Source organism: Siphateles boraxobius, unplaced genomic scaffold, assembly GCF_051911475.1.
Source record: "Siphateles boraxobius isolate OS27281-9 unplaced genomic scaffold, OSU_SipBor_1 6, whole genome shotgun sequence".
Taxonomy (NCBI): Eukaryota; Metazoa; Chordata; class Actinopteri; order Cypriniformes; family Leuciscidae; genus Siphateles; species Siphateles boraxobius.
The window spans coordinates 20,671,849-20,680,321 of record NW_027509186.1 but is presented as its reverse complement, the minus strand read 5'-3'; the positions used below and the strand labels follow the sequence as shown (position 1 = coordinate 20,680,321).

Below are 8,473 nucleotides of genomic sequence, written 5' to 3'. Positions count from 1 at the left end.
TTGCCTGCAAATGTGCGTGAGGCGGGGGGGTTTTCGGCACGGATTTCGGAAACAGAGATCTGCTACCACTAGAGTTGAACTTTTTTTTTCTTTTGTTTATTTATTTATTTCCATTTCTCTTTTTTGTGTTATTGTTATGAACAGGATATAATTTACGAATAAATATCCCTTGTGAACACTGAATTTTTCTGGGATTATTACTATAATTTTGTGGTGTAACAGGTGGTTATTTTTTGGCTATCCTGGGTTGATTTAAATTTTGACAGGTTTTTATCCTGTCTGGCGCCCGAAGTTTTTTTTTATTTGTGTAGGGCGGCCACCACCGTTACAGAGTGGTGCCCGAACAGGGACATGAACTGAACACTTGAACTGAACACATGACTTGAACACTTGAATATGAAACCTCAGATTTGAACACTTGAAACTAGTGAAATTGAACTTTTGACATTTTGATTTGACCGTTTTGAAAATGCTTATGAATTGTTGAATAATTGCAGTGAAAAAAACAAACTCTGAAACCTTGTGACTGTAAATTTTATTTTTGATGGAAATTTGGTGAAACAATGAAATTGTTTGAATTAACCTTGTAAAGTTGTTTACTTGTGAAAAGAAAAAAAAATGAAGTTTTTTTTTGTAAACTGTGAACGCTTATTGAATAATTAGAGTGTTATCTCTAAGGTGTCACAGTAATTGAAGGTGACCTACTTTGAATGCTTATTGTTTTGTGTTTCCACTGATTTGATTCCATTGATTGAACATTTGTGAAAAGTTTGTATTTTGTTGTTTTATAAAAATCTTTGGGGGACAAACACACTGACACACATCTCATTTACTGATATATATATATATATATATATTCTTACACACAAACAATCACAGAAATCATGGCAAATACCCCTCCTCCCCAATCTACTTTCGTGGAATTTGAGCCTCCACCAGACATCTCAACTCCAGTATGGCTGCTTGCACTGCAACCTCGGATGCCTCTGGTACCACCTCCATGTGCTCCTGTCTTCTACCATAACCCCATTCCGCTCAGCCCTGTTCATCCTGGAACCCATGTGCACACGTCTTTTCCTGCACTGGCTGGCAGCACTCCAGTGCAAACCCTCACCTGGGCACCACAAGTGGATAACATGCAATTTTGTACTTCATCTGAAGGTGGAACTCCTTCGTCAATGGCACAGCATGACCTGCCCAGCATTTCACCAACTCCTGGAAGGGAAATACAACAAGTCACTGCTCGGGTACAAGGGAACTGGGATACCTTGTTTGACTTAATGACAAGACAAGAAGAGAAAGTGAAGGAACTTACCCAGGAAGTGAAAGAAACTTCTTCTCATCACAAGAGTCAGATTGCTGATCTTGCTGCAAAAGTGGAGGATAACAAAAGTCAAGTTTTCACCCTGTTTACTACCACGAAGCAACAAGAGGAGTCTGAAGCAGACAAGCTGACTAAAGCAATGAAGTTAATGATCACCGGAGAACTCCAAAAGGTTGAATCTACCTTGGTGTCTGAGCTGCGTTTCATGGTTAATCAGCTCCAGTCAGAGGTTCAGCAGGACATTAAAGCTGTTCAAAAGGTATTCCAAACAAGCCATGATAAGATAACTTTAAAACTCCAACAAAGTATTACATAAACTGATCAATGTCTCACCAGTTTCAAAGAATTGAAAAGTGAAGTGGAGAAAGGATTTCAAAGTGTCAAAGAAAGTGCGGATCAACAAAAGTTAAGTGTATTGACACCACCAGATCCCAGCACCATCGGTACTTCATCCCTGCCATCCGATTCTGCTCCAGTGACTCCTTCAACTTCTTCTTCCTCTTTTAACATCTGTGTTTAAAAGTGACCATATAAAATTAACTTTCCCCACATTTGGAAGGCCTTCAGACGATGCAGACCCCCTACTGTACTTAACCAAATGTCAGGATTTTTGGCTCTACATCCCCTGACAGATGCAGACATCCTGGCTACCTTCCGTACTGTCCTATACGGAACAGCACGTGACTGGTGGGAAGTCAGACGGTCCACCATAACCACTTGGAATGAGTTTGAGGCTGCATTTTTATCTGCTTTCCTTTCTGAGGATTATGAGGATGAACTGGCTGAACGTGTCTGTATTAGTATTCAAAGAGACACAGAATCTATTAGAGACTTTGCGTTTTCTTACAGAGCTCTTTGTAAAAGATGGAAGGCAGATTTTACAGAGGGTGAGATTGTGAAGATGATACTCAAGAATATCAAGCCATACCTTGCCAGCCAATTGCGTAGCCGGGTGAATACTGTGGAAGAGCTGGTAAAATTAGGACATCAACTGGAAAAAGATTATGAACAACAGCTTCGTTATGATTGTGGTCGAATGGGCCCCAAACAACTATCCACATCACAAAGAACTTCCTCAAACCAACCTGCTGAGAAAATCCCAGTTTAGTGTTGGAGATGTAGAGGACAGCATCCACCAGGAAAATGTCCACACTATACCTCTCCACAGTCACCTCAGACATCTGGTCCACAGTATTCCACAAGCGGCAAACATCCTTATCACTCCAAGTCAGGTGGTCACCCTTCCAACAACTCTGTTGCTGCAACTAGAATGCATAAGTCACAGTCAGCAACCAAAAAAACCTCATCCTTATCACCAAGCTCTAATGAACGTGTAGCGGTACCTCAACAACTAGTTGTTCCTCTTTGTATCGATGCCTGGTCAGGTAAGGCCATTGTGGACACTGGTGCAAGCTACACACTCATCAATGAGAATCTCATGAGGCAGCTTACCTCACCAGAACAGCTCCAACCGTGGTCTCGTGGTCCTCTTTATCTGGCAAATGGAAAATGAGAGACTCCATTAGGATGGCTGAACACCACAATTCATTTACACGACCAAGCATTTACCTTACCTACTGCTGTACTTTCATCCCAAGCCCTAGCCTATGCTGTAGTCTTGGGGTTGGACTTTATTTTCTTCAGTGGCCTGCAACTCAATTTCATTGATCAGAGATACTCCTTAAAGCTTGATCCTTCAAAAGAGTACCCCTTTCAACCAGGAAATCCAAGTGTGCCAAATGTAAGTCCCCAAAAAGAGAGGAGTCAACTTAAGAAAGCCACACAAAACCTTTCCTTGTTAACTTCTGTTCCCCCTCTATCATCACCATTGCAGATTCAACATTTTGATAGTATTGATGAAAAGACATTGATAAAAAAAGATGTGGACGCTCCTCATTTACCCTTGGAAGGTAAGCTACAGTTACTCCAAATCCTGGAAGGCCGCCCTCAGGTATGCACTCTCAGTACTGGACGTACTGAGGTTCTCCAACACCGGATCTATGCCACCAGCCAAGTACCCATCAAACAACGACCATACCGTTTGTCTCCCATTAAGCAACTTGCACTGGATGAGCAACTTGACGAAATGTTGAGGCAAGGAATAGTTGAACCCTCCCACTCTGGTTGGGCATCACCGGTGGTCTTAGTACCTAAAAAAGACGGCAAATTGAGATTCTGTGTGGATTACAGAAAGGTTAATTCTGTAACCGAAAGTGATGCTTACCCTCTTCCCAATATCGCAGAAATATTGGAATCACTCTCTGGGGCAGCCATCTTTTCTACTATTGATCTCAACAGTGGATATTGGCAGGTGACCATGGACCCCGACAGCAAAACCAAGACAGCCTTTATCACTTCTGCAGGTCTCTTTCAATTTAATGTTATGCCGTTTGGGCTCAAAAATGCTCCCGCAACTTTTCAGAGGCTCATGGAGACTGTTCTGGGAGAACTAAGGAGAAAAATATGCTTTGTGTACATCGATGATATCATTGTGTACTCACCTTCAATAACTCAGCATTTCCACGACCTCCAGACTCGTTCAGCGTTTCCTCGGTTTAGCAAGGTGGTATCATCGGTTTGTTCCGAATTTTTCTAAGATTACTGAACCCCTCAACGCACTGAAAAAGAAGGGACATAGTTATCAATGGACAATTCAGTGTCAACAAGCTTTTGACCAACTAAAGTCTTGTCTCACTTCACCACCCATTCTTGGCCATCCCGACCTTCAGCTTCCATTCACTGTATAAACTGATGCCAGTGACACCGGTCTGGGTGCCATATTAGCACAACGGAGGGATGCTGGCAAAGAGGAGGTTATCGCCTATGCAAGCCGAACCTTAACTGGGGCCGAACTCAATTATACTGCAACGGAGAAAGAATGTCTTGGAGTCATCTGGGCCCTGGAAAAGTAGCAACATTACTTCGAGCACAAGCTTTTCACAGTTGTCACCGACCATTCTGCGTTGCAATGGGTCATGAGCTCCACTAAAACCACCAGCCGCCTCATCCGTTTGGTCCTGCGATTGCAGAAAATTTATTTTGTTATTGAGTACAGAAAAGGGAAGCTAAATGTAGCTCTGGATGCTCTATCCAGGTCTTCTGTTACCTCAAGATGTAACTTGTACTCCAGTGGAAAAGACCCAACACTGCCTGTCAGATGTTGTCCTATGGGAAGAACAGCACAAAGACCCTGAAGTTTCAAGATTATTGCAAGCAGTTGCAGATAATTGTGCCAGTCTGATTGACCAGTATGAAATTATTGAGGACAAATTATATCATAAAACATACCTGGCAAATAACCAACTGCATTACAGAATCTACATTCCCAGCAGTCTTAGGTCCACCCTTCTACAGCACTATCACTCCACTCCCATGAGTGACCATGGTGGAATCTACAAGACCTATAAGTGACTTCAGGAAGTAGCATTTTGGCCTGGCATGTGGTCAGCTGTGAAACAACATGTGAGAATCTGTGTTAAATGTCAAACTCTAAAAAGTGATAACCAAAAACCTGCTGGAAAGCTACAGCAAATCACTACCAGCCGCCCAAACCTAATGCTGGGAGTTGACATCATGGGTCCGTTACCACGTAGCACAAACCGAAATGAACACCTGCTGGTCTTTGTTGATTATTATTCGAGATGGGTTGAGTTGTTCCCCATTCATAGTGCCACAGCCCAGAATATTGCCCCCATCTTCAGAAAAGACATCCTGACACGGTGGGGTGTACCAGACTTCATTCTCTCAGACAGAGGCGCTCAGTTTGTTTCATCTGTTTTCATAGAGTTATGTGAGAACTGGAGTATTACTCCCAAATTAACTACAGCTTATCACCCACAAACCAACATGACAGAAAGAGTGAATCGAACTCTCAAGAGCATGATGGCAGCCTATGTGGACGACAACCATCAGAAATGGGACCAATTCTTACCAGAATTTAAATTCACCCTTAATTCAGCCGTTAAGAGACCACGGGACTAACCCCAGCAGAACTCCAGCTTGGTAGGAAACTCCAAAGTCCAATGGACAAAATACTCTGTGGGCCTAATCTAACTCCAGACCCTGCCTCCTATGATGTGGTTCATCATCTTCATCATCTGCAAACTCAAGCCAAAGAAAACAGCAAGAAAGCCAAAATAAGACAAGCGAGAAACTATAATAAAAATAGGAGAGATGTAATATTCAAAAGCAAGGATCGAGTATGGTTGCGAAACTTTCCACAGTCTAATGCACAGCGTAAATATAGCGCAAAACTAGCCCAAAAATGGAAAGGTCCTTACCGGATTCTCAAGCAGCTGGGTCCTTTGAACTACCAAATAGCCCTTGAAGACACAGGAGAAGATGTACGTACTGCTCATGTTTGCAATTTAAAAATGTGTTATCCAACGGCTGCGGAATTTGAGGTACAGGAAAGGGAAAAACTCCTGGATATATTTCAAGAAGCCTCGGATGACGAAGATTTTCTAGGATTTTAATTTTTTGTTTTCTCTCTTCTAAACAACCACATTGAAAACAACAAATTGTTTTCTTCTAGGGGAGGAGAGTGTGACAGTGAAGAAAATCTGTGCCACGAGACACAACATTGTTTGTTTTACTTTCACTTTCCTTTTTGGTAGGAAGTTGAATATAAGGAAGTGTGTTGTACCTGAAAAGACGCGTCATCCGTTTGTGTGTGTGTTGAGAATTTGCCAGTTCGGGATCGTGATGGATTAGCGGGGAAAGACGGCCGCTTGTCAATCTGTTGCTTCTGGTGTTTGAAGTCTGGTGTGTCGCGGAATTCGGTGCATTTCCAGACAAACTGATCTTGAGCTGTTCTAAGGACAAGCCAAATAACCCAATGCTTATCCGCCTATCCAAGTTTCGAAGAGGACACGCAATCTTAACTTCTTCTTGCCTGCAAATGTGGTCAGTACCTCTGCGCCGCCATTACACACATTTCTACACACGGACATATCCACTCGCAGACCTTTCACTTTCGCACATTCTGGGTGCTTAGTTTTTCCATAAATTGTTGCTGCCTGTTAAAATTATTGTTTGATGTTGGTGAAATACGACGAAATGAGATGTTTATCAAATGCTTTTTTCTCTTTTCTTTTTTTATGGACAATTTGTGGATGAATGTGAACATGAATCTGCCAACGTCAATTAGCGTGACGCGGGGGGTTTTCAGCACGGATTTCGGAAACAGAGATCTGCTACCACTAGAGTTGAACCTTTTTTTTTGTTAATGTATTTATTTCCATTTCTCTTTTTTGTGTTATTATTATGATAGTATATAATTATAAGTATATAATTTACGAATAAATATCCCTTGTGAACACTGAATTATTCTGGGATTATTACTATGATTTTGTGGTGTTACAAGTGGTTATTTTTTGGCTATCCTGGGTTGATTTAAATTTTGACAGGTTTTTATCCTGTCTGGCGCCCGAAGTTTTTTTTATTTGTGTTAGGGCGGCCACCACCGTTACAAACTCAAACACCTTCGTCATGCCAAAGAGGATGCCTACAGAAGTGGGGATAAAATCTTGTATAACCAGGCCAGAAACAGACTGACAAAGGAGATCAGAGTTGCTAAAAGAAGCTAGTCTGAAAAACTGAAAAAACTGTTTTCATCCAACGACCCATCATCAATCTGGAATGGCCTGAGGAACATCACCAACTACAAGTCACCATCCCCCCGATCTGTGGACAATCAACACCTGGCTGATGATTTAAACTCTTTTTATTGCAGGGTTGAAAAGCCCTCATTCACACCACACACCCAGTCTGATCTGCACTTCACACATTCACCATCACCTCCTGCCCCCCCATTAATCCCCCCTCCTGCCATCCAACCTGAGCTTAAGGTCTGTGTGGAGGACGTGAGCCGAGCAACGTGAGCAACTTGACGAAATGTTGAGGCAAGGAATAGTTGAACCCTCCCACTCTGGTTGGGCATCACCGGTGGTCTTAGTACCTAAAAAAGACGGCAAATTGAGATTCTGTGTGGATTACAGAAAGGTTAATTCTGTAACCGAAAGTGATGCTTACCCTCTTCCCAATATCACAGAAATATTGGAATCACTCTCTGGGGCAGCCAGGACGTGAGCCGAGTCAAAAAACTTCAAAAAACAGAAGACTAGGAAAGTCTCAGGCCCAGGCGGCATCTCATCTGCTTGTTTAAAAGCCTGCGCTGAACAACTGGCCCCGGTCTTCACACAGATCTTCAATAGATCATTGGAGCAGTGTGAAGTTCCCTGCTGCTTCAAACGCTCCACTATCATTCCTGTCCCCCCCAAAAAAACAAAATCACTGGATTTAATGACTACAGACCTGTCGCTCTCACGTCTGTGGTCATGAAGTCATTTGAAAGACTGGTGCTGGCCCACCTGAAGGACATCACTGGACCCCTGCTGGATCCCTTTCAGTTTGCTTACAGAGCAAACAGGTCTGTGGATGATGCAGTCAACATGGGACTGCATTATATCCTGCAACATCTCGACAGACCAGGGACTTATGCAAGGATCCTCTTTGTGGACTTCAGTTCGGCCTTCAATACCATCATGCCTGGTCTTCTCACAGCCAAACTGACCCAGCTCTCCATACCATCCTCGATCTGTCAGTGGATCACCAGCTTCCTGACGGACCGGCAGCAGCGAGTGAGACTGGGGAAACACACATTCCCAAGCTTTTTTATTGATATCTTTCCACAGTTGAAACACTGGTTGAGAGATGTAAACAAACTGATAATTGCCTCTTCTTCTTCTGTGCTTTTTACTGGTAGCAAACAGCATTAAATTACCGCGTGTGGCACCTTATGGATTGGAGTGTGGATCACCTGTAACTGAATGTATTCGTTGTGCGTTCGGGACGAATACATATACGTTAGACTCCTAGTGACAAAACATAGCGAGTGCCATTAAACAAAATCCCTCCAGGTCCTACTAAGTCCCAATGGAACAATAAACACACACATGTGTTACTGTTATTATTAGTGAAGGATGCTTTCATACTGGCAGTTTATGTCGAAACATGGCACGATTGACATGAAAAATTGGTAATGTGGAAGCTCTCATGTAGACCCGTAGGTGCACCATGGTACCAAACTGAAGACTACCGGGTGGTCTGAGCTGTGTTGCAATGGAACTGTGGCTAGAATACGCTGTG

At 42.8% G+C, this 8,473-nt stretch overlaps 2 long non-coding RNA genes across 4 annotated transcripts; both read right to left on the bottom strand.

The window, feature by feature from the left end:
- Positions 1 to 915: 915 nt before the first annotated feature.
- LOC143715625 (uncharacterized) lies at positions 916 to 1,572 on the bottom strand. Its single transcript, XR_013195841.1, has 3 exons — positions 1,508 to 1,572; positions 1,316 to 1,368; positions 916 to 1,215 (listed from the first exon to the last, which is right to left on the bottom strand). It is a non-coding gene; the product is annotated as an uncharacterized LOC143715625 (long non-coding RNA).
- Positions 1,573 to 2,169: 597 nt separating this feature from the next.
- Positions 2,170 to 3,289, bottom strand: LOC143715624 (uncharacterized). Of its 3 annotated transcripts, none has more exons than XR_013195838.1 (4): positions 2,899 to 3,289; positions 2,668 to 2,819; positions 2,410 to 2,589; positions 2,170 to 2,315 (listed from the first exon to the last, which is right to left on the bottom strand). It is a non-coding gene; the product is annotated as an uncharacterized LOC143715624 (long non-coding RNA). The 3 variants fall into 3 exon arrangements; XR_013195840.1 differs by having other exon boundaries at positions 2,777 to 2,819; XR_013195839.1 differs by having other exon boundaries at positions 2,903 to 3,289.
- Between the last annotated feature and the right edge of the window lie 5,184 nt (positions 3,290 to 8,473).